Here is a 27,021-nt window from a genome sequence, read left to right on the forward strand (position 1 = left end):
TTTTGTGGTGCATACTTGTATGTGGGAACGTGTTGTTTTATAAGTTTATGTTGTAATGCAAGCTGTTGATGTATTATTTTTGCTACATTGTCATGTCTTCTGGGGTATTCTGTTTTTGCTAGTATTGTACATCCGCTTGTGACGTGATCTACTGTTTCTATTTGTTGTTTGCAAAGTCTGCATTTATCTGTTGTGGTATTTGGATCTTTAATAATATGCTTGCTGTAATATCTGGTTTTTATTCTTTGATCCTGTATTGCAATCATGAATCCTTCCGTCTCACTGTATATATTGCCTTTTCTTAGCCATGTGTTGGATGCGTCTTGATCGATGTGTGGCTGTGTTAGATGATACGGGTGCTTGCAATGTAGTGTTTTCTTTTTCCAATTTACTTTCTTCGTATCTGTTGATGTTATGTGATCTAAAGGGTTGTAGAAGTGGTTATGAAATTGCAGTGGTGTAGCCGATGTATTTATATGAGTGATTGCTTTGTGTATTTTGCTAGTTTCTGCTCGTTCTATAAAGAATTTTCTTAAATTGTCTACCTGTCCATAATGTAGGTTTTTTATATCAATAAATCCCCTTCCTCCTTCCTTTCTGCTTAATGTGAATCTTTCTGTTGCTGAATGTATGTGATGTATTCTATATTTGTGGCATTGTGATCGTGTAAGTGTATTGAGTGCTTCTAGGTCTGTGTTACTCCATTTCACTACTCCAAATGAGTAGGTCAATATTGGTATAGCATAAGTATTTATAGCTTTTGTTTTGTTTCTTGCAGTCAATTCTGTTTTCAGTATTTTTGTTAGTCTTTGTCTATATTTTTCTTTTAGTTCTTCTTTAGTATTTGTATTATCTATTCCTATTTTTTGTCTGTATCCTAGATATTTATAGGCATCTGTTTTTCCCATTGCTTCTATGCAGTCTCTGTGGTTATCCAATATGTAATCTTCTTGTTTAGTGTGTTTTCCCTTGACTATGCTACTTTTCTTACATTTGTCTGTTCCAAAAGCCATATTTATATCATTGCTGAATACTTTTGTTATCTTTAGTAATTGGCTGAGTTGTTGATTTGTTGCTGCCAGTAGTTTAAGATCATCCATGTATAGCAAATGTGTGATTTTGTGTGGGTATGTTCCAGTAATATTGTATCCATAATTTGTATTATTTAGCATGTTAGATAGTGGGTTCAGGGCAAGGCAGAACCAGAAAGGACTTAATGAGTCTCCTTGGTATATTCCACGCTTAATCTGTATTGGCTGTGATGTGATATTATTTGAATTTGTTTGGATATTAAGTGTGGTTTTCCAATTTTTCATTACTATGTTTAGGAACTGTATCAATTTAGGATCTACTTTGTATATTTCCAATATTTGTAGTAACCATGAGTGGGGTACACTATCAAAAGCTTTCTGGTAATCAATGTGTGCGTAGTACAGCGACCGTTGTTTAGTTTTAGCTTCATATGTCACCTCTGCATCTATTATCAGTTGCTCTTTACATCCTCGTGCTCCTTCGCAACAGCCTTTTTGTTCTTTGTTGTATGTGTCATTAATTTCTGTGTAATGACTGAAGTTAATATTTTGTATATTGTTGGTAGGCATGTTATGGGGCGACATTTAGCTGGGTTTGCTGTGTCTGCTTGATCTTTAGGTTTCAGATAAGTTATTCCATGTGTAAGTGTATCAGGGAATGTGTATGGGTCTGCAATGTAACTGTTAAATAATTTATATATAAAAACAAAGATGAGGTGACTTACCGAACGAAAGCGCTGGCAGGTCGATAGACACACAAACAAACACAAACATACACACAAAATTCAAGCTTTCGCAACAAACTGTTGCCTCATCAGGAAAGAGGGAAGGAGAAGGGAAGACGAAAGGAAGTGGGTTTTAAGGGAGAGGGTAAGGAGTCATTCCAATCCCGGGAGCGGAAAGACTTACCTTAGGGGGAAAAAAGGACAGGTATACATTCGCACTCACGCACATATCCATCCACACATACAGACACAAGCAGACATATTTAAATATTGGATATGTGCGTGAGTGCGAATGTATACCTGTCCTTTTTTCCCCCTAAGGTAAGTCTTTCCGCTCCCGGGATTGGAATGACTCCTTACCCTCTCCCTTAAAACCCACTTCCTTTCGTCTTCCCCTCTCCTTCCCTCTTTCCTGATGAGGCAACAGTTTGTTGCGAAAGCTTGAATTTTGTGTGTATGTTTGTGTTTGTTTGTGTGTCTATCGACCTGCCAGCGCTTTCAATCGGTAAGTCACCTCATCTTTGTTTTTATATATAATTTTTCCCACGTGGAATGTTTCCCTCTATTATATTGTTAAATAATTTAGTTAGATGTGAATGTGTTGAGGTGAACTTCTTTAGCCAGAAATTTGCTATTTTATCTTTTCCAGGGGCTTTCCAATTGTGAGTAGAATTATTATTATTATTATTTACTTTTGTTTCATTTGAGTTACCTTTGAAAACAATTTTCAAAAATGAAAACTTTATTAATAAATGCTTTGTATTTTCCATTTGAGTCAGAAGTACTGTAAACATCTATCCAGTTCATGTCTTTGAGCAACTTCCTGAATTTTTCAATCTTTGACTGATTTATTACCCTCCTGTACTCAGATTTAACAGATTTTTTATCCTGACAAGTTTCCACATTTAACACAAGATGCTGCATGCCATGATCAGATAGTCCATTTACTATTGGCTTTGTGTTATGACTTTTTCCCTAGATTTGTCTACAAAGATATTATCGATTGCAGTCTTAGAGCATTTACATATCCTGGTTGCAAAGTCCACAGGAGGAACATTTCAATGGTGCCAGTTGGGTCTATCAGTAGATCGGGTTTCACTACGCATGGCCTGCACCTCAATAGGTATGGAAAGGGGAGGCTGGCAAAGCTTATAGGTGACAGGGTAATGGGTGATGGTGGTGGGTTCAATGGTGGAAAAATTCATTTAGTAGTTGGGTTTAGAGCTGTGCCTTTTTTAGACTGAAGTCAGGTGATAGGTATACCTGCTTAAAGGAAGTCCCTCTAACTAAAGGCTCACCTTTAGAGGACATCATGTTTCCAAGTAGAGAAGCAATTAGCATATTTCACCAGAATATAAGAGGTAATACAAATAAAGTTAGTGAACTGCTAATAGATGTTGACTCTGAAATTATTGGTATATCAGAGCACCACTTAAATAATCTGACAATTCAGAGGCTTCCTTTACCATGATACAGATTAGCTGGTTGTTTTTCATGCACTTCCTTGCGGGATGGGGGAGTGGCTATGTACGTAAAAAAACAGTATTTCATTTGAGTTCTTAGACGTATCACGGCACTGCACTGAACAGATGTATGAATGTTGTGCAGGGTCAGTTGAACTAAGTGAAACTAAACTTCTAATTGTTGTTGTTTATAGGTCCCCTAACTCTGACTTCTGAGCATTTCTGCTCAAGCTAGAGAGGGTTCTTGATTCACTTTGTAGAACGTACCAGAAATTAGTCATATGTGGTGACTTCAATACAAATTTTGTATATGATGGTGAAAGAAAAAGGATGCTGGTAGATCTCCTAAGTTCATATGATCTGATGTAGACTGTGTTTTTTTCAACTAGGGTGCACGGGAACAGTAGCACAGCCATAGACAATATTTTTATTCATTCTTCATTACTAATGGTTCAAATGGCTCTGAGCACTATGCGACTTAACTTCTGAGGTCATCAGTCGCCGAGAACTTTAGAACCAATTAAACCTAACTAACCTAAGGACATCACACACATCCATGCCCGAGGCAGGATTCGAACCTGCGACCATAGCGGTTGCTCGGCTCCAGACTGCAACGCCTAGAACCACACGGCCACTCCGGCCGGCTCTTCATTACTAGATGGGCATTCTGTTAGTAAAAGGATGACTGGCCTTTCAGACCATGATGCACAAATTTTAACACTAAATGGCTTTTGTACTCAAACAAGTGTCACATATAATTACAAACTATGTAGGAAAGTTAATCCAACAACAATAGAGAATTTTTTAAACATTGTCAAGGAACAAGAGTGGCAGGATGTTTATAGTGCCGATAACATAGACGATAAATACAATGCTTTCCATAACACATTTCTCATGCTCTTTGAGAGTTGCTTTCTATTAGAACATTCTAAACGGGGTGCTAGCAGTAATAGGCAGCCTGGGTGGCTGACTAGTGGGATAAGGATATCATATAGAACAAAGTGGAAATTGAATCAAAATGTTAGAAGTAGTCACAATCAAAAAATTAAAACCATATGGCCAGTTGGGAAGGAAGTGTCTGGTTAGCAGCACAAGGTTCACGATATAAAGTCAGTTCATAGTAAAAATATGTCTGTCACCTATAAATCAGATATATGTACAGTATTTTATAATCATTTTCTGAGCATTGCTGGTGAATAAAATAAAAATTTAGTTTCAACAGGGAATCATGTAACTCTCTTGGCAAATGCCTTTCAAAGACTGATGCCTGAAATACTCCTCTGTGATACAGACAAAGGGGAGATTGAGTCAATAAGTAAATCACTGAAGACTAAGGACTCTCATGGACATGAAGAAGTGCCTATCAGAATATTAAAGTGCTGTGCTGCATATGTTAGCCCTGTACTTAGTCATATTTGTAATTTTTCCATTAACATCTGTCAGTTTCCTGAACAATTAAAGTACTCAGTAATAAATCCCCTATATAAAAAGGGAGAAAAGGACAATGCAGACAATTTTAGACCTATTTCTATGCCATCAGTGTTTGCTAAAGTTATTGAAAAGGCTCTGTCTGTAAGGATAATTGATAATTTTGTATCACACGATTTGCTATCAAATTGTACAGTTCTGCTTTAAAAGTCGTTTAACAACTGAAAATGCTATATTCTCTTTTCTCTGTGAGGTACTGGATGGGTTAAACAAAAGGTTTACAACGATATGCACATTTTTTGATTTAACTAAGGCATTTGATTGTGTTGATCACAAAATATTGCTCCAGAAGTTGGACCATTATGGAGTACGGGGAGTAGCTCACAACTGGTTCACCTCTTACTGTAGCAACAAACAGCAAAGGTCATTATTCACAATGATGAGAATGGCTGTGATGTGGGGTCTGAATGGGGTACAGTCAAGTGGGGGGTGCCCCAGGGATCAGTGTTGGGGCCGACTGTTCCTTATTTATACACTCCTGGAAATTGAAATAAGAACACCGTGAATTCATTGTCCCAGGAAGGGGAAACTTTATTGACACATTCCTGGGGTCAGATACATCACATGATCACACTGACAGAACCACAGGCACATAGACACAGGCAACAGAGCATGCACAATGTCGGCACTAGTACAGTGTATATCCACCTTTCGCAGCAATGCAGGCTGCTATTCTCCCATGGAGACGATCGTAGAGATGCTGGATGTAGTCCTGTGGAACGGCTTGCCATGCCATTTCCACCTGGCGCCTCAGTTGGACCAGCGTTCGTGCTGGAAGTGCAGACCGCGTGAGACGACGCTTCATCCAGTCCCAAACATGCTCAATGGGGGACAGATCCGGAGATCTTGCTGGCCAGGGTAGTTGACTTACACCTTCTAGAGCACGTTGGGTGGCACGGGATACATGCGGACGTGCATTGTCCTGTTGGAACTGCAAGTTCCCTTGCCGGTCTTGGAATGGTAGAACGATGGGTTCGATGACGGTTTGGATGTACCGTGCACTATTCAGTGTCCCCTCGACGATCACCAGTGGTGTACGGCCAGTGTAGGAGATCGCTCCCCACACCATGACGCCGGGTGTTGGCCCTGTGTGCCTCGGTCGTATGCAGTCCTGATTGTGGCGCTCACCTGCACGGCGCCAAACACGCATACGACCATCATTGGCACCAAGGCAGAAGCGACTCTCATCGCTGAAGACGACACGTCTCCATTCGTCCCTCCATTCACGCCTGTCGCGACACCACTGGAGGCGGGCTGCACGATGTTGGGGCGTGAGCGGAAGACGGCCTAACGGTGTGCGGGACCGTAGCCCAGCTTCATGGAGACGGTTGCGAATGGTCCTCGCCGATACCCCAGGAGCAACAGTGTCCCTAATTTGCTGGGAAGTGGCGGTGCAGTCCCCTACGGCACTGCGTAGGATCCTACGGTCTTGGCGTGCATCCGTGCGTCACTGCGGTCCGGTCCCAGGTCGACGGGCACGTGCACCTTCCGCCGACCACTGGCGACAACATCGATGTACTGTGGAGACCTCACGCCCCACGTGTTGAGCAATTCGGCGGTACGTCCACCCGGCCTCCCGCATGCCCACTATACGCCCTCGCTCAAAGTCCGTCAACTGCACATACGGTTCACGTCCACGCTGTCGCGGCATGCTACCAGTGTTAAAGACTGCGATGGAGCTCCGTATGCCACGGCAAACTGGCTGACACTGACGGCGGCGGTGCACAAATGCTGCGCAGCTAGCGCCATTCGACGGCCAACACCGCGGTTCCTGGTGTGTCCGCTGTGCCGTGTGTGTGATCATTGCTTGTACAGCCCTCTCGCAGTGTCCGGAGCAAGTATGGTGGGTCTGACACACCGGTGTCAATGTGTTCTTTTTTCCATTTCCAGGAGTGTATAAATAATATGCGCTCTAGTATTACAGGTAACTCTAAAATATTTCTGTTTGCAGATGACACTAGCTTGGTAGTAAAGGATGTTGTGTGCAACATTGGCTTGGTTTCAAATAGTGCAGTTCATGACCAAAGTTCGCGGCTTGTAGAAAATAAACTAACGCTAAATCACAGTAAGACTCAGTTTTTACAGTTTCGAACACACAATTCGACAAAATCTGAAGTTTTAATTTCACAGAATGGGCATATGATTAGTGAAACTGAACAGTTCAGATAGATAATAAACTGTTGTGGAAAGCCCACATTCAGGATCTTATTAAAAGACTTAATGCTGCCATTTTTAGTATTCGAATGGTATCTGAACTGAGTGATTGTTTGACACAAAAATTTAAATTTGTCTACTTTGCTTATTTTCATTCGCTTACATCATACGGTATTATACTTTGCAGTAGCTCTTCCATTTCTAAAAGGATATTTTTGGCTCAGAAACGGGAGGTTCGGGCAACAAGTGGTGTAAGTTAACAAACCTCTTGTCGACTCCTGTTCATGAGTCAAGGTGTGCAGTATACTGCTGCATCAATTTTCAATAAGCTACCGCTCGAATTCAAAAATCTTAGCAGTAAACCACACGCTTTCAAATTTAAACTGAAGACTTTCCTTCTATTCTGTCGAGGAGTTCCTTGTAAAACTAAGCTGATTCTTGTTGTATTGTTGATTGCTTTTACTTAAACTTATGGCTTGACTTTTTTGGGTTCATAAACATTTTATTTTTATCTGTTATTACTTTTTATGTTGTAATTCCAAGTACTGACATGTTCCATGAACTTGGAGATTTGCTCCTCAATTTGGCCCTATGAAACTTGACATGTAAATAAATAAAATAAAAATAAATTGAGTGATAGCGTTGCTGATTCCAATAATTGTTCACAGACACAGTTTTTTAATAAATCCACATTCAAATCACCAGCAATTACTATTTCCTTGGTTTTTACTGTGAGATGGGACAACAGAGTTAAAATTTCCTGAAGGTGATCTGTATATACCTACTATTATAAAAGGCTCATTATGAAATTTTACTACTGTTGTACAAGCTTGTAAGTGCTGCTCTGAGCAAAATTTATTAATATCAATATTCTTGAAATAAAGACAGTTTCTGACAAATGTGGCACCTCCTCCTTCCTCCATATTTCCTCTACTGAAGTAAGAAGTTAACGTGAATCCCATAGCATTTAACATCTCTCTCTCTCTCTCTCTCTCTCTCTCTCTCTCTCTCTCTCTCTCTCTCTCTCTCTCCCCCTCCCCCATTCAACTGTGGTGAGAGGGTGAAGACAGTTAGGCCTCACTCACGAGATGGAAGCAGAACTACTGTTTTGTAGCCCTGTTCCCAGAACTAATTGCAGTCCTCCGGTTTGGAGCTGAGTGGAAGGCTTAAACCTGAGGCTCAGATGATTCTGTGATGATGATCCTCCCATCCTCCATGCAGAACATGATCACATGGACATCTGTTGACAGATTGTATCATTATATCGCGAATTAGACACAGGACAGGTAAATAGTGGTTTGTTGCTTTAATTTTGGACACCAGTGTAATTCTGCTTCTGTATAGTAGATGGAAGATTGTTTATATAGGCCTATCTGAGGAACAGAGTGGGCCTAAGACTGAACCTTGGGAAACAACATACGTAATTTTTTTCCCCAGTCAGAATTATATCCCTAGACTATATTGCTTGAATTACTAAGTACAACTTTCCGCATTATTTTGGTTAGATACGACATTATCCAGTGGACCTCAACGGGATTTCCCAGCTTTCTAGAAATACAGCATAATGAATAATCCAGTGGTTGGCTATACCATCAATCTCATAAAACATCAATTTAGCTAGGAGAATACTGTGATTCACACAGTCAAATGCCTTTGATAGGTTGCAGAAAATACTAACTGGTGCTATTTTATTATTTAGGATTTGTAAGATCTGGTAAATAAAAGCGTAACTGGCATTCTCAGTAGAGCAACTCTTCTGGAGCCCAAACTGTGATTTGCTAAGATACTATTGTTGCTAAGGTGAGATACTATTCTAAAATACATCATCATCCCAAAAATTTTGGAGAATGTTGTCAGCAGTGAAACAGGTCACCAGTTATCGAGATCTCTCTCTTATCACCTTTCTTAAAAAGGGGGGGGGGGGGGTTAACAACTGTATATTTCAGTCTCTCTGGAAAAAGTTATGTGTTATATATTTCAGGTAAGACTGGGCTTATTACATGAGAACAAATATTTTGTACTCAATTGGAAACACCATCAAAACAAAATGAGCACCCCCCGCCCTCTCTCTCTCTCTCTCTTCCCCCCCCCCTCCAGAAGAAGAAGTTGGTGATGGAAATGGAAATGATCGTATGGTGTCAGTGGCCGGGAGTTCCCAGACGGGAAGTTCGGCTGCTAAGTGCAAGTCTTATTGAGGGCGACGCCACATTAGGCGACTTGCATGTCAACAATGGGGATGAAATGATGAGGAGGAAAACACAACACCCAGTCCCTGAGGGGAGAAAATCTCCCACCCCAGCCAGGAATCAAAACAGGGGCCCCATGTGTGGCGTTCTAACATGCTTACCGTTCAGCTATTGGGGTGGACAAGTTGGTGATATATTTATATGATTAGATTTCATGAAAGTTACATTTTCAACATACTGCTGTCGTTTTGCTCTTGAACTATTTGTCCCTATGCTTTCTGCTACATTCAAGAAATGATTATTAGATACATTTGATATCTGGGACTCTTCATTTATAACCCCTCCACTCAGTTCAATAGTGATGTCTTGTTCTGCAGCTGGTTGCCCTGTCTCTTATTTCACTATCCACACAGCTTTAAGTCTGCTGTCAGAAGTACTGATTTCTGACATGAAGTACACGTTCCTTAATTTTTTTAATAACCTTTCTTAGTAATTCTGAGTACTTTTTGTAGTGTCCAACTATTGCAGGAGTCTGAATCGTTCTTGCCAAAGATGCATTTCCCTCTTCCTTTCACAAGACTTTAATCCTTATAGTGAGCCATGGTTTTTTTTACATGGCTGTTTGGCGTCCTTCCTGATTAGCTTATGCAAAAAGCTATTTTCAAATAATGATATGAATTTATCATGGAATAGATTAAATTTTATATTAGCATATGGTTCACAATAAATTATATCCCATGTCATCTGTAAACTATTCTTAAAAACATTTGTACTGGAGTTATTAATTATTCGAACAGATTTCCACTGAGGAGTATCCGTATTGTAAGGCACTATGTTATTTATCCTAACTCACTGTGCATCATGATCAAAGAGAGAATTTGTTACTGGGTAAACAGTTATTTTCTAGCTCTGAGCTTCATCAAAGAAAACGTAATTAATTAGGGTCCCACTGTCTTTATCCACCAGCGTTGGAAAGTTAATAACTAAGACCCAATTGTAGGATCCAAATAAGGTTTCCAGATAATTTTTATTACCAGGACAGGAAGTAAGGAAGGGGAATTGTGTGAATATGTTCTAAGTGCAATATCTGACTATTATCTTGAGCAGTTAATCAACTAGTGATGGTAATATTTTAGACCTACTTAACAGACACAAACTTTTTGACTCAGTGTACAGCAGGGAATCAAAGATCATAAGGCCACTGCAACATCACTGAATACGGCTGTAAAAAGGAATATAAAGGAAGATAAAAAGATCTTTTTACTTGCACAAGAAACAGATTTCATATTACCTGAATGGTCAGCATGAAAATTTCATCTCCAGCACTAACAGTGTTAAGCATCAATCGACAAAGTTCAAAAGCACTATACAATAAGCTTTAGACTGGTATGTTCTGAGCAAAGTTGTGAGGGATGGGAAAGACCCACCATGGTTTGACAACCATGTTTGAAAGCTGCTACCAAAGCAAAGAGAACTACACTGCAAATTTAAATGTAGTCACAGCCTCATAGACACACAAAAACCAAACAATGCCGAAATTGGCAAAATGATGGCCACGTGTGATGCGGTCAACGAATTCGAAAGCAAAATTTTATCAACCAATTTTGTCTAATGTTAAATCAGAATACAGATCAAAGCCATCTATCCAGACACTCTGTGACCATAATGGGATTGAAATGGTAGATAACACAGACCAGGTTGTAATGTCTTTTTCAAAAAGTGTTTCACAGAGGAGAACTGCACTGTAGTTCCTCCCTTAAATTGTCACACGAATGGCAAAATGACAGATATTGAAATAAGTGACCAAGAGATAGAAAAGCAACTGAAATCGCTAAACAGAGGATAGGTCACTAGACCTGGTGGGACACCAATTCGATTCTATGTAGTGTATGCTAAAGAACTCACCCCTCTTCTAGCAGTCATGTACAGCAGGTATCTGGACGAGTGAAGCATTCCAAATGACTGTAAAAAAAGCATAGGTCATTCCTGTTTTCAAAAAGGGTTGTCAGACATGCACAAAACTGTATGCCTATGTCTTTGATGTTGGTCTGTCATAGAATTTTTGAACATTTCACGCTTGTATAGTATAACAACTCTGGATACCAAAAATCTTCTCTGTAGGAATCAAGAATGGGTCCAAAAACAACGATGGTGACACACCCAGCACACACTATTTATTCATGACATCCAGAAAGAAGTAGATACAGGCACTCAGGTAAATGATGTGTTCCTCGACTTTTGGAAGGTATTCGAAACAGATCTGCACTGCCTCCTAATGAATGAAACACAACCGTACAAAAATCAGACCAGCTGTGTGATTAGGTTAAAGAACTACCAGCAAACAGAACACGGCATGTCGTCCTCAACAAAGAGAAGCCTTCAGATATAAAAGTAACTTCGAGCATGCGTCAAGGGAGTGTTACAGGACCATTACTTTCTGCTATACATATAAATGACCTAGCATATAACATCAGAAGTTCCATGAGGATTTTTATGGATGATGCTGTTGCATCCAGAGAAGTTGCAACTCTAAAAAATCATATAAAAATGCAGGAAGATCTGCTGAGGATTGAAACTTGGTACAGAGTTACACAACTGCAAAACAATGACGAAGACATTACTTCCATAAAATATCTACAGAGTATGCATATGGAGGAATTTGAAGTGGAACGACTGCAAAAAATTAACTGTGGGTAAGGCAGACCAGAGACTGAAATTCAGTAGAAGAATCCACAGGGAATACTATCCATCCATAAAGGAAGTAGCTTAGATAACACTTGCTCGACCTATATTTGAATATCGCCTATCGGTCTGCGAGCTGTACCAGGTAGGACTGATAGAAGAAAATAGAGAAAATCCAAATAAGGGCAGCATGTTTCATTAAGTAAGTGCAAAAGCATTTCAAATATGCTCAGCTACCTCCAGTGACAGACTCCACATGAGAAGTGTTCTGCATCATGATGTGATTTAAGAGAGCATATGTTTTTTAAAGAGTCCACAAATATAGTGCTTCCACTTATGTACATCTCACAAAAAGACCACTAAGATAAAGTAAGAGAGATTCGAGCCCTCAAAGAGGCTTACCATTTGCACCTGGAATATAAGAAGGGGGAAGTGATACTAACGCACAAAGTACCCTGCACCACAAACCATAAGGTGGCTCGTGGAGTGTAGGTGCAGATGGTATTCAGCATTACACAGCGGTTCATTCTATGAGAGCGGGTGAAGTATGTCATGTTGCATACTTATGAAAAAAAGTTAGAGAACAAGTATAAATTACTGACCTGTTTCCCCAATGGTGAAAAATTACATGTCCTGTTTCCACAATGGTGAATATTTACAGTCATTTAAATAGGTCTACACACAAATCAGACAATTTATAAATTTGCATCAATATCCTCCACTAAATTCTTGCCACATATTCGTGCATATTACAGATTCCTCTCACAGGTAGCAACTTTTTATGAGATGACATAGAAAGCAAATAATAATATCCTTGTTACCTGCACTCAGGTACACAAAAGTCACATAATTATAAGTCAGATTAGGAGAAAGCTCCAAGGCGATGCAGCTAGGTGCAAGGAAATAGAGATATCCCATAGATCACCATCACACAACAACCACAATATCGTGTGCACATTAGTTGGCTTCACCAATTCAGAACCAAATAGTCAGCTTTCAACCTAACCTATACCTTGGGCTACACCACAAAAAAATAATGTAGAGATAAAAAAAATATATTGACATGTTCTGTTCTCTTTCTGCCCTACTATGCACTACAGCACTGTTAGAAATATGGATTCTAACATAGATTACAGCCAACAAAGAGCCGGCCTCGGAACAATGCTGTATGGTATCTTCTTGTCAAGGCAGTAAATCATATGCATTTGGATATCAATTCAAATAGTAGATTGACTGTGTGCCACATTCAACAACTTCCATAGAAGGAAGGAATTTCACTGGAAATTTTGTAAGCCTAGCTTAGTTGAGTCATGGTATTTCTACTACATCATTAACACTGCCAAGTCAAGTTCACAATTATGACACAGAAGTAGCAAAGTAGAAGTAAAGACTACAAAAAAAATTTTTTGTAACATTTTTATGCAGCGACAGCAACTGATATTGTTTATATGAGAATATACAGCCTACAGTTGCAGGTTAACTTTATCGTTTACCTAGGTTTCAACGTTAGTAATAAAGTCTTCTTCAGAGTTTGATTCTACACGTCTCACGCATGCGCGCCGCACTCTGTGAGGCAGACCGCGAAGCCCTCGTGGTCCGCAGTCTCTAGTCACACGACAAGGCCCATACAATGGGCTTAAAGTGAATTTGCTACAGCTTGTTTAATACAAGTGACAAAAGCTTATGGTTATGCATCAGTTTTATAAAGTTGACTTAGGACATGGCTTGTTTTAGGCAAACATTTAAATAATATTTCATGTAAGTACTACACGTTGCAACCTGTAGGATGACCATATCTAATATAATTTAATAGCACATTATAATACTAACTTTTTGCAGGTTCTGAAGAAGACGTTATTACTAACCTAGGTAAACGATAAAGCTAACCTGCAACTGTAGGCTGTATATTCTCATAACTACAAAAAACATAAGATATACATTAGAAAGAGTTGAAAATTATGTTTATACCTAACTGATTATACACCCTAAGCAACATATATATTTGCACACTGATACAGGTCTGCCACTTTATTGAAAAGTGTGTGATGTTGTTTATTACATACTTCATATAAATAATTTTTGCTGTTGCTTCCCTGTCAGACGACACACTGGATAACTGCAGAAATGATGTGATGTGAAGAGTATAGGAAAATAATGTGCTTTGTCCACTTTTTTTCCAAAAATGAATTATGTACGCCATGACACACAGGATTCTGTGTTGCTTAGTAACGTTAATCGACCAATGTGATAATATGAATAGTCTACGTCTTACACTCTATTTTAGGTTATGCATGCAGGGAAAGAACGAGCTAATGTCTCTCGCTACAGGAAATAAATGTGCTTTGTCCAGTGTCATGTATTAAGTTGTAGATTCCTTATGGATTGGCAAACACAGTTGAAGCAAGAAACAGAGAGTTTTCTTTTATTGTGTGTTGCTGATACTAGTGAAACCTTTAATTTGAGACATACTGTTTAGTAATGCAGGTGTCACTCATTTCAGTTTTAATAGTAATATATTTTAAATTATGAGTAACCTTCAGATTCTAACAGTGTTAGGAAAAGGCAGTTATGGGGGCTAATGAGTAAGTCCTGAAGAAATTAAGGGTTTAGTCACATGAACTAGGAGAAGACCGCAACTGTAAGTTAAAAGTCTTTTGAGGTAGTAAGTGCTGAAGAAACTTCAAATATTATATGAAAATTTTGTGATATGGTAGACTGAAATGAACAACCATTGTATCTGAAAGGCCTCATTACAATACCTCCACTTCACAAAAGGTGATCAAGGAAGAATGAAGATGAAGCAAAGCTTAGAGAGTGTGATTTCAGCTACAGAGTAAGAGTGAAAGGTGACGACACAGTGCATGAAAATCTTGTACAAAGAAAAGTCATTATGGCAGTATGTGGAGTAACATGGTGACAATTAATGACAGTTAAGAAATTTTTGAAACTGGGCAAGTCCCTACATGCTGGAATGGGTAAGCATGGAAGTAGTATACAGAAAATTAAGGAAGAAGTAGGAATGGCAGTTTATGATCACATTAATTCATTTAAGAGTAGTTCAACTCATTACAGTAAAGACAAGACCAAGAAATTGTATCTTTCTGAGGAACTTTGGGGGGAAAATTCCATAAACTGATCCAGGAAAAATGCCCGAATTCTGACATTTCATATGAAATGTATATAACAGTATTCAACACCAAATTCAACATAGCTTTGGGTATTAAGGAATGATACATGCTCAACCTGCGATAAGTACACTGCTAAGATGGAAGTGCTGAATGCAATGTTATCTGAAAATTTAGATCATGACATGAAGAAACAAGTCTTGAAAAAAATATTAATAAGATCACCATTGACTAGAAAGTACATAAATTAAAAGCTGGAATTTTTTATTTCAGAAACAGAAATTCTCATTTAAAATGCCAAAATTATAATGAAGCAGAAGCAATCTGCACTGAATACCAAAACAACATATGCTTAGCAAACATTAAGTACTAATAACATCTATTCCAAAAGGCAGATGTCTGTTTCCTCTGTCAATATTCATCAGCCTTCAAATGCAGCTTCAGTGTTCTACACTTACACTGAAGATATTGGAAGAAAAGAGGCCAATAAAGTTGTTTCCTTTTTAATTCACTTTCTGATAGAATTACTGCACAAGAAAGTCAAACATATTGATGTTTTTGTGATTCATGCTCAAGCCAGAACAAGAATTACACTGTACCAAGATATCTTAATTATCTTATGAGTGAACTGCAACTTTTGGAGACAGTGAAAGTAACTACACCTATTAGAGGACACGTTTTTATGGCGTGTGATAAGAATATGAAACTGATTAACATATAAGCAGTAGCATAAGTTCAAATGGATTGGGTGTGGATCATATGTTCAATTTAAACCTAAGGTTCTTGATATTGTCTGGGTGAGTCAAGATATGATACAAAATTGGGGGTCATTTCCAAAAAATAAATATTTGAGGAAACACCTTTTCCCAACACGGTCCATCAGAGTGGTAGTCATTATAAAAATCATCCCTGTCTCATTCAACATTGAATAACATGAAAGGAGCTTGGATTTTATCAGTGCGGAGGGTCTCACAGCGATTTCAAGAGCAGCCCTCTGGAGAATATTCATCCCCAGCTTACAGAGCTAAAATAAAAATACAGTAGGCCTATAACAAAATATTTTTATATAATGCTGATAACAATATAATAGAAGTAATAGTGGTGGTGGTGGTGATGATAGTGGATGTTGGGACAAGGTGATATTACATTTTATTCTTTTTACCACTTTATCACATGAGGTTAAACTAGCATAGAGAGCCTGCTTATCAAGAAATATTTTTATTGTTTCAAACATTGTTTTTAATTACAAACTAATCAGACACATAACGTTTAAGAAAGATATAAAGTTTCACTACCAATATCCTGAGTTCTGCTATACGCAAGTAGCACGTCTTTTTTCCTTCTACTGCAGGACACTAATTTACTATGACAATAAAACCACAACTTAAATTTCTAAGGAATTACTTTATATTAAATTAAATGTATATAACATGTCTTTCCAAATGACAATTGTATTCATTAATTTTGTCCATTCCTATCCATGAAGTTCGGTTTCAAACTTTAAAATTGCTCCCTGAACAATTTCATAATATGGACAAACCATGTTCCTTTACTGTACTCTTCATATGTGACTTAAGAATAAAAGATGTTCGTTGCTTCTATTCATAATTTAGACCAAAGTTTGCTTCCTCGGTATATCATTTACAGGCTGTTTGCTGCATAATTCCTACGGGGCTTGTCTACATCATACAAAGTCATCAAAAAATGTGTAAACGTTTTAATATTACCGAGTTCCATTAAGTCGTGCGAAACACCTGCATATAGTGTCAATCAATATTTCCCCCGTTATCAAATTTTCTCGCAGAGCGGTTACAGTAATTAAATACTATAATTTCATAACGCTGTTTTTCTTCTGATAATAATGGAATATCTTTTATTCCATGGTTTCGGATGTAACAGCAGAAATAAAGACGAAATAAAGACAAGAAATCTACATTAAAAAATTACTTCATTCTCGAACTATTACAAATTTAACCCATTTCTCACATAAAATTTTATTTGTTCCTAAAACGTGTACATGGACAAAAATCAGTCAAAAATACGTACATCAACCAAGATTCACAATAAAAATCCTGACACTTAGTTGAATCAGCTTTAAAAATAGAAAAACAAGGAGAAATTATGCTTTTGGTTTGATATACATACCGAACAAAACTAGTTACCCGCAACGACTTCATTTTCACTCCACTACAATGACCATAATTCGTAACAACACACATATGTACAAAACAAACTTCAGAATTTATTGACGATAGACACCCTCAGAACAGACCAAAGTTCTACAAACTGAAACTAGAGGTCTCTGAGGTGTCTAATCGATAACACGAATTGCACAAAACACATATGTACAAAACAAACTTCAGAATTTATTGACGATAGACACCCTCAGAACAGACTAAAGTTCTACAAACTGTAACTAGAGGTCTCTGAGGTGTCTAATCGATAACACGAATTGCCAGCGCACGCCGCACAGTCACTACAGGTGGCTACACGATCGCCAAACTTATTTGTCAAATTCGGTCGTAGCTATGCACGGATTTGTCAAACAAGCCTGTGCGCAATCCAACATGTTTGTCAATTTGACCTCGCTTTCGAAGTAGGCGTTCGTGTATACCGTGATGTGACGCTAGTGGGAATACCTATAAACATTACATTAACACTTGTTCCACAGATCACGAATACGACATTTTGTAATGATGTGGAATGCATCAGTTTAACATAAGGTTTCTTTAGACACATAATAATTTTTTACAAACAATTACAATTTCATATCTAAAAATTCATCTACTGGGTAGGAGTAGTTGTCATTCAGAAATTCCTTTGATTTGTTTTTACATGCTGGTTGGTAGGCAGACAAAGCATTTCTAAAGCCCGGTCGACACGCAACGATCTGTCTGCGCAGACATCGGCGCAGATGTCTGTACAAGCAAAAGTTCGCTGCAAATGTGGTGTGTTCACACGACACAAACCCCAATCTAGTACTCACCCGCCATCTGTCGGTGTAGAAAAGAAATCAGTGGCAAGCGACTACGCTCCCAGTAAACGTCAAAAATTTAATTCAGTTATTCTGAAACAAAAAATGGAGGATGTTCTGTTGTGGTCTGTGTTCGCAACTTGTGTTGCAAAAAACATTCAGACCAACCGCAGGAAACAGAGAAAGCGGTCAGAATGGTGTAGACAGTGGCTGCTAAAGCGAAAGCAGTTTTCTCACACAAATTTGCTGCGAGATTTCTGAACTTTTGATTACTCTTTTCGGTAAACAGTTCGCAACGAATTTTTTTATTACTATTTCTCTGTTTGCCGAGGCGTCAACTGCCCGCAATTTTTCAATTAGAGAATTGTATGGTGCTGTCTTTTTGTCTCGGTCACTATATCCTTTACTTTAATCTTCCACAAACATGGGTGGTTTCTACGTATTTCAATGAATTCACTAACAAACTCTCGAGAACACTGACGAGTTATCAGCCATTTTAATGGCCTGTGCGCACAAATTCAAACACTAGTCTGAGCAAACAGCTGTTTCGCGCCAGATTTGCGGCGATCTCCTGTCCACACGCTCCAACTCGTCTGCGCAAGTGTGGTTTGAACCCACAGATTTGAGAGGTTTCGTTCAAACCTCCAACTTCCAGGTTTCACACACCTCAGGTTGATGCAAATCTTCTGTCCACACGCAACGATCTGTCTGCGCAGATGTCATGTGCGCAGACATTTGCGCAGACAGATCGTTGCGTGTGGACGGCACTATGTTTGAATAAGAAGACGATATGGTGCTCCAGCGAATGGTTTAAATAAGACACAAATATATATATGAAAACCTATGCAGGGAAACTGATGATTATACCAATTTTCTCCAACCTGACGGTCAAAAGACACAAGTAGGCTTATGCGAACATTTATTGTTTATATATTCCTGACTTGTGCCAGAATGAGGGCGATCTGCAGTATTTGTATAGATCATGTGGCATGTTACTTTTCCCACTGCATGAACAATTAATTTTGCACACTGTAATAGTTAACATGTAATCCTATTATCCTGTGAGCTTGGTGCAATACATTGCATACCCAAATATGGTACTGTAGTCGTAGCGAAACTCGTTATCGAAATCAATGCTTTGGTAGCGATAATGTTTCTTGAGGTTTTTCTTCTGAGTTTTTTTTTTTAATACTCTTCTACTTGATCCTCTAGTGACAGTTCATTAAAACACCGGAGCGTGGGAACATATGACCAACATCATTTGCGGAAAAACCGGAGAACTTAGATTTTTTTATTTTATTGCACTCCTCGCTGTATGCTGTGCGTAGAATATTGATTTTCTTCTAATGGCCAATTAACTGGTCTTCACAGCACTCGGCAGGTCAAGTTAATAGAAGTCATATGGCCTCAACGCGAATAGCTGTCCTCGTTCACTGCCACCTATGTAACTAGGTATTTCCGTGTAGTACTCGAGGTAGCTAGTGAAACCACACTGACCACTGAAGCTTGAAAAACTGATTCACACATGATGCAGACATCCACTTAACAATAAAAAATCCTGCTACTGTTTAGTGTACATATTCAGTTCCCTTAAAGGTTTGTGTTTGTCTGCTAAATGTTGCAAAAGCCTTACCTGTGCTAGGGATAACAAGTGAAACCACATGAAAACTGACCAGATGCTTGCAACTACTCCTTGTTAGTACGCTGCACAATTAAATATGGGTGTGATATTATACATACAAAATGATGGTGCCCTGATTCAATACATGAAAAATGGAGTCTATGAATTATTTTCTTTTTAGTTTTGTATTTCACAATATACTGAAACTGATAAAGTAGTATGTGGTTCTAAGGGCATATAAAGTAACACAAGTATGTCTTACTCTTTCTTCCACAAATTAGAAGTCCTGATTATCACTGGTCTGAGAGCTACAAGGAGTAAGCAACTTATATTTACAGTAATACCTGTTAGGGTAACAGAGTATGAGAGATTCTATGCACTGTAACTGACTGGAAGAAAGAAAAAAAAAAAAAGAAATGCCACTGTTGCAGTGTCTGAAAGTTTGTTCATTTCTCTGTCAAATAGTAGAAATGGTTTACAACATATAAATAAATTTCACTTATTTATCAATCTGAGTCTATGAGTAGTACTTTTTTCACTTCTAGATTGCAGCCTTACTGCAACCCATTTTATTGTAAAATTAAATATTTATAAAAATCCACCTTATACAAGGTTTTGAGGAAAAGTAATTTAGAAGTGCTACTGAAAATCCATTGCATGCACATAATTACAACACAAGGTTTAAGATGTTCATGTATTAGAATACTCACAATCTTTGAAGTTATTTATTAAAAAAAGTACATTGTGAAAATTTTTTAGGGTTGAAACCTGAAACACAACTTCCTAACTCTCTAATCTAGTTACAATTTTGTATATTTGATCCTTGAGGATTCGCACATTATGTACAGTGCTCATGAAGACTAATGATATAGGGTACTGAGTTCCATGAGGCTGTAATTCCTTAACCAGCTCAGAGGAGCTTGATGATGTTTCCCTCTTACATTTTCTGACCGAGCCAAATGGGGGAATTAAATTTTGAACTGAGAAACTGGTGATGCCAAGAGATAATGTGGACAGTTCTTCTGCTTGAGAGACTAGTACATCATCTGTATTAGCTCGGAATGTACTTGATATTGTCTCTCTCTCCCTAAAATAGACTTTAAGAAGCTCATGACGTTCTTGTACTTCCACCCTTCTTGTTGGTACTTTCACTCTCTTTTGTTGGTTGGTGCCTGTCCACATTTTTTTTTAATTCTTTAGAGCTGTAACTCCAAACCAAAAATATATAAAACACTGTATCATTTTTTGGACTAAAAATGTTAAATATGATAAAGTCTGGTTCAAAATATGATGCACACGAGATATTCCTAAGTACAATGAAGATAGGAGACTGAGGTCTTAAAAATGAGATAGAGCACACAAAAAATGATACTTATGTATATCTGGGAGTTTTCTTTCACAGATTTTTTAAGGATATTTATGGCATGAAATGAATGTCGGTGTCAACTACAAAAACTTCTTTACTTGTTTCTTCTATTTTCGACATTATTAACTTAAGCTACAATGAGTAGAAACTGTTTACAATTATACTTGATATATTGACACTGATACAAAAATAATAAATGCACAAAAGAGAATCACTGTCTTTTTTTTTTTTTTTTTTTTTTTTTTTTTTTTTTTTTTTTTTTTTTTTTTTCATGCACATCAACTGGACTGTTAAACACAAAACAGATTCCTCGTCTGATATTTCCAAGACCAGAGGAATTGGCAATTTCCCTATCACATCACTCTTATTAATTAGAGAAATGTCTTTTTCATTTAATTTAAAAACTGTTTTGTCCTTGTCTACAGACTCTAGAGCCATAACTTCAAGATCATTTTCTAATATTTTTTTAACGGTGCACACATACCTATAGCTGAAAGAATCTCTCTTCCCTCCTTGAAATTTAGCCAAAATATAATCTCCTTCAGCTACATGTGCTGGATTAGTCATTACAACAGGATCTGGTGTGGGTTCTTCTAACAGATCGACATCATCAAGGCTGTTGTCACTCTTCAAAGAGATGTCTGAATCTGAATCAGTCTCCTTAGGCCTACTCTTTTGTGTATTTGCAGTAGTTTTGGCTGTAGGCATAACTTTCCTAGTCTTCTGCTTTTGGCTTAGGCCTAATCCTTTGTTGTTTGGAGGCTTTTCTTTTTCAGCAATGAGTTTGCTGTATTCTTCTGAAGTTATTACTTGTGACATTGGGTTGATGCGACTACACTTGGTCACAGGTTTCTCAGTTTTTTTTTATTCTCTGAAGGAGTAAATTTTCAAAACTTGCTGATGATTCACTGCTGCAAACAGGGGTTGCACTAATTTTTTTCAGAACCACTAGCTTCAACTTCACCGCCAACAGAGCAAGACAACAGGGTGTTCTCTTCCGAAATGCTGAGGTCTGGCTCACTGATATTTGTGGATTTGTTCATGACAGTTTTGTTTTGGATATTATATATGTGTAATTTTTCAGGAGCCAGTCGATGAACAGGATACCGTGAACTGTCATAGGGGCAGATTCCCATGTTCTTGAAGCCTGATGTTATGTTTTTAGGTTTCAAAGCATCTGGCCACACTTTACACACAAGATCCACAAATTCTGTTTTGATGGTTTTCTCTGATTGCTTTTTTGCCACTGAATCAACTCAGTATTCCAAGTGTCCTTAAAAGACTTGAAGCAACACTTGTCTAAAGGTTGCAGCTGGTCAGTTGTATGTGGGGGCAGCTTCACGATTGCGATTCTCTCATTCCTTGCTTTTTCAATTACTGTGGGATCCAAATGACTAAGGTGACCATCCAACAGTAGAAGTAAAGGTCTCTCTTTCACAGTGTCACAGAAATGACTGAAGTACCTCGAAAAGATTGATGACATCATGAAACCATTAACAGCAGTTGAATAAAATGTGCCAGATAAATCACGTGCTCCCTTCCAGGAGCTCCATAAGTGCACTCCCTCAAAAATGATAAGTGGTGAAAGAGCCGTGCCTGCAGCTGACACACAAGCAAGCACTGTTGTGTTGTCTTTTTCAGAACCCTGAATATCCTGGAAAAACTTATAACCAATACCTCCAACAGCTCATACCCTGGAAGGATCAGTTGAAAAGTATGTCTCATCCAAATTCCATATATTGGCTGGTTTATCTATGATGTCCAGCTCTTCCAATATTGCTTCTAATTTATCATAGAAACATTAATAATAAAAGTATCACTTGTAGCTTTTCTACGATTCATTTCACGAGCTTCAGGCTTCTTCAGTGTTAATGAATTTCGTGAACAGAAATGTCTGGACCACTTTGAACCAGGTTTTCCATCTGTAAAATGAGTGGTCAAACAATTTTGTTCCATGAAGTCTTGAACAACCAGCAACACTTCAGCTCTTGTCATTGGAAATCCCCATTTAGCAAGTGTCTTCAAGTGATTAGATTAAGTTGTTTCTTGATCTGCTGTCAAGTCTGTTTTCCTACCTTACACACCTGAGTGAGTACCATGTACTCTTCTGTGTGCAGGAGCATTTTATCCATTTTATATTTCAATGCTACCTGACGGAGTGAAGCTCTATCTTTCACCTCTCTTATGGCTGAAGAAATATCTTCTTTACTATATGACCTTTCTTTTTTCTTATATGAAGGTGCCATACTGTTCCTGTCATGACCCAAAATATTCCAATTTAATATTATATAATATTGGCATAAAATAAATTTAAGAACAGTTGGGGCCTAGTCTAGATGAAACCTATACTTAGGCCTACCTGTAAAAGAGATCTGAGAGGAATAGCAATACACCACTAACTCAAAACTGTAGCACAGTCTATATCCTCTGCTGCTGCTTTTGCTGCGCTAATCTTAACAACAGCATGAAATAAAGAACAACAACTGCTGCATTATTGCCCTAACAACAATAGCAAGAAATACAGCACAACAACTGCTGCATTGTTGCCAATTGCAGCAAGTAACACACATTTCAGTGAACAGAATGGCATTATTAAAAAAACAAAGAGTGTACCACTTTTAGGAAACTGCTGTATCATATTTTGGAACTGGAGTGTATCATATTTAGGGATAATATTGACCGTTTATTAATTAACTCCATATAATAAATGTGAAGGTAATGAACAATCCAGCAGACAGAGCACATCTTTCTGTCTATATAATCCAAATTTGGTGGGTACAGAATCAATATTTCCAAGACTGTGGCAAATGTTGTAGAACTGTGTGCATATTTATTTTCGATATGAAAAATGGTGACTGACTAAATTATTTTTTACGTCATTTTGAGTTTATAATTGAAAAAACAAAATATGACTGGCCATTCCCAAAGAACAGCAGCATAAATAATAGTAGGAACATTTGTGATAAGTACGGTTTTCCTATGAATAGACTGGGTGTACCATTTTTTGGAAAATTTTTGCTGTATCAGTTTTAGGACACCTTACCCTACCACAATAAACTTGAAAATTACTGTGATGTAATTATGTGCATGCAATGGATTTTCAGTAGCACTTCTAAATTACTTTTCCTCAAAACCTTGTATAAGGTGGATTTTTATAAATATTTAATTTTACAGTGAAATGGGTTGCAGTAAGGCTGCAATCTAGAAGTGAAAAAGTACTATTCATAGAATCAGACTGGTTAATAAGTAAAATTTATTTATATGCTGTAAAGCATTTCTAAGTATTGAGAAGTTTTTTGAAGCAGGTGCTGTCCAGCTATATGGCCTGATGAAAAAAGTCATAGTCATAACAGAGTATAGGGCACCATGTGGAAACATAGAAGTCTTTTTTGATAAATTAGAATTGTTGCTAAATACTTTTTACAAAAAAGAAACTGTGATTATTCTCAATATTAATCTTATAGTTGAAAGTCAACAAAAAGGAAACTTTTGGACATATTAAAGAGTTTCAACATGTCACCATGTTGTGACAGTGCCACGACATTCAAAAGTGCCGCTACGTCAGTACGCGAACACGGCGATAGAGGCGCTCTGCAGCTCGGCCGAGCGCGGGAGCGCCACCTGGTTATGAACGGCGCCGGCCGCATGTCACGGCACGGCAGTCGAATGACAGATACGGAGTTAGTAACATGTAACCCGCTAGTGTTTCTACTTTTGTATATCCACGCACTTTATTAGTGATTAAAGGTTATAACACTTTTTGGCGACGAGGTCGGATATTTTTTTTCCTGCGTTGTGGACTTGTGTGTTCGTGTCGGGGCAGACATGGAACAGCTTATGCAAGCGCTTATTGAACAACAAACACAGCTGACGGCTGCTATTCATGTGTTGTCAACGTCGCTTACTCATCGTCTGTCTTCCTCTTCTCCGCCTCCGTTCCCTCCTTATGACGAGGCCGCTGAAGACTGGGAGGATTATGAGAAGCGTTTGCGGCAACACTTCTTGGCTTTCGGCGTTGTCGACGCTCCTATGTGTGAGTCGTTATTTCTCTCTTGGATTTCCCCACGGATCTATCAGCTGCTATCTCAGTTAGCCCCTCTGCGGGAACCTGCATCTCTGTCCTTCCAAGAAATGTGTGACTTATTGTCTAACTATTACCGAAAAAACACCCATGTCGTTGCCGCCCGCGTGGCGTTCTACCGGTGTCGTAAACAGCCCCATCAATCTTACCGGGCTTGGGCGGCGGAACTACACGGTCTGAGTCGGAAATGTCAGTTTGTCACGGACACCCATCATGAGTCTTACGCTGATTCAATGGTTAGGGACGCTATTTTACGGCTTGCTCCTGATAAAGAAGTTCGGCAACGTGCCTTACAATTGCCAAACCCGTCGTTGTCGGAAGTTCTCAGCATCGCTCAATCGTTTGAACTGTCTCACGCTGCTGGTGCGCAAATAGACGCGTGGTGTGATGTAGGCGCTGTACAAACCACTTTCGACGCAGACAATGTGCCTGTTTCACAGGGAAACGACGATGTGGCGGCGGTGCACTCGCGTCAACAACGTCGCGTTGGGCCGCCACGCTCGCAGCGAAAACAGCAACCACGGAAGCAGGTTTGTTCCGCCCTTCCTTCTTGTCCACGTTGTTTCGTACAGCATGACAGAGCCGCGTGTCCACAACGTTGGGCCACGTGTAATTCATGTAGGGAAAAAGGCCACATTGCTTCTGTGTGTCAGTCCCCTAAAGTTCCTGTCGACGAGGACGAGGCATCGGACATGGATGTTAACTGTGTGCTTTCTCAAACGAATAAGTTGTTTGTTACTGTTCGTGTTCTGGATAAAGACATTCGCATGCAAGTGGACACTGGCTCTGCAGTAACTCTCATTAATTCTCGCACGTATTTGGAGTTAGGCTCCCCTTCCTTGTCTCCAGTTACGCGAAATCTACGAGCTTATAATAAGCAGAAAATTCCTATCGTTGGCCAGTTTGATGCTTCCACTGCCTGCAAGTCTGTTGTTAGGCCCCTCACGTTTTATGTGGTGGATCATGCGGGCACTGAAAACCTGTTCGGTTATGCTGCTTTCCAGTTGTTCGGGTTTTCCATTGATGATGATGTGCACCTCATATCTGAGGACATTCCGTATCAACAGCTGGATGGCTTGTGTTCTGAATTCTCGTCCGTGTTCTCTGCTGGTCTGGGTCGGGCCAAGGATTTTGAAGCCCACATTACTCTTAAACCTACGGCTCGCCCTAAGTTTTTCCGGGCACGCCCTATTCCGATGGCGTTGCGTGCGCCTGTCAAAGCTGAGATAGACAGGTTAACAGCTTCGGGGATTCTCCTTCCTGTTGCCTCCAGCGAATGGCCATCGCCCATCGTGGTGGTTTCTAAACCAAACGGGAGTCTGCGATTGTGTGGTGATTTTAAAGCCACTGTCAACGCTCAAAGCCTCATCGACACTTATCCTCCTCCCCGTCCTGAGGAGTTATTTACCAAGCTCGCTGGGGGCCAGTTCTTTTCCAAACTTGACTTATCGGAGGCGTACCATCAGTTGCCGTTGGATGCATCTTCCAAGGAATTTCTCGTCATCAACACTCCTTGTGGGTTGTATCAGTACCAGCGGTTACCATTTGGCGTCGCTAGCGCGCCGGCCATTTTCAGCGGTTTTTGGAACAGCTCACGGCTTCCGTTCCCGGCTGCATCAACTACCTGGACGACATTGTTGTCACGGGGGCCTCCACTGAGGAGCACCTTCGCAATTTGCGTTCACTGTTTCGGGTTCTGCATTCAGCAGGGTTGAAGTGCAATCTGGACAAGTCTCAGTTCTTCCAACCCTCCATTGTGTATCTTGGTTTCCACTTGTCCCGTGAGGGTATACGTCCTCTACGACAGCACGTTGCGGCCATTACCGCTCTACCCCGGCCGTCTACGGTCAAAGAACTTCAGGCTTTTCTAGGCAAGGTTGCTTATTATCACAAATTCATTCCCTCCGCGGCGGCGGTGGCTCATCCTCTGCGTCAGCTGTTACGCAAAAACGTTCCTTTCTGTTGGTCCGCCGAGTGTGAGCAGGCTTTTGTCCGCCTGAAGGCTCATTTGCAGTCGGCGCCTTGTCTTGCCACATTCCGTCCGGGCCAGCACTTGGTTCTGGCGACTGACGCGTCGCAGTATGGCTTAGGGGCTGTTCTCGCCCATCGGTATGAGGATGGGTCG

At 39.3% G+C, this 27,021-nt stretch overlaps 1 protein-coding gene across 2 annotated transcripts in view; it reads right to left on the reverse strand.

Moving 5' to 3' along the window:
• Positions 1–17,146, reverse strand: part of LOC124555731 — a 139,748-nt gene extending 122,602 nt beyond the window's left edge. The window contains exons 1-2 of one of the 2 annotated variants that reach the window (XM_047129753.1): positions 17,000–17,140; positions 10,953–11,009 (exon numbers count right to left, since the gene is read on the reverse strand). The gene's annotated coding sequence lies outside the window, so the exon portion shown is untranslated. Of the gene's footprint in view, positions 1–10,952; positions 11,010–16,999 lie in introns of both variants that reach the window. The other variant, XM_047129752.1, reaches the window with a different exon arrangement.
• Between the last annotated feature and the right edge of the window lie 9,875 nt (positions 17,147–27,021).

This window comes from Schistocerca americana, chromosome X, assembly GCF_021461395.2.
Source record: "Schistocerca americana isolate TAMUIC-IGC-003095 chromosome X, iqSchAmer2.1, whole genome shotgun sequence".
Lineage (NCBI taxonomy): Eukaryota > Metazoa > Arthropoda > Insecta > Orthoptera > Acrididae > Schistocerca > Schistocerca americana.